Below are 325 nucleotides of genomic sequence, written 5' to 3' on the forward strand. Positions count from 1 at the left end.
CCCCCCCCCCAAGGATTCCCACCCCTGCCGCTCAGGAGGACAGACAGCAAAACCCAGCACAAGACATTCATTTTCCTCTCCTGCACTAGCAGAAGGATAGGCTTAAGCAAAATAAGTTTTGCTTCTGTGTTGCCTGTGATCCATGGGAAGAGAGAACCAGCTGACCTCTATCTTATCGCTCCTAGTCACTGCCACAAAAATGGGAATTAAAATGCTAAACCATTTGCCCACAGGGCAATGAGGCTGTGCAAGGGCCCTGCCAGGATCCTCCCCAGCACATCAGTGACAGCCAGAATGAGCAGATCCCCTCGTGTGCCAGCACTGC

This window comes from Apaloderma vittatum, unplaced genomic scaffold (assembly GCF_000703405.1).
Source record: "Apaloderma vittatum isolate BGI_N311 unplaced genomic scaffold, ASM70340v1 scaffold39734, whole genome shotgun sequence".
In the NCBI taxonomy this organism is placed as follows: domain Eukaryota; kingdom Metazoa; phylum Chordata; class Aves; order Trogoniformes; family Trogonidae; genus Apaloderma; species Apaloderma vittatum.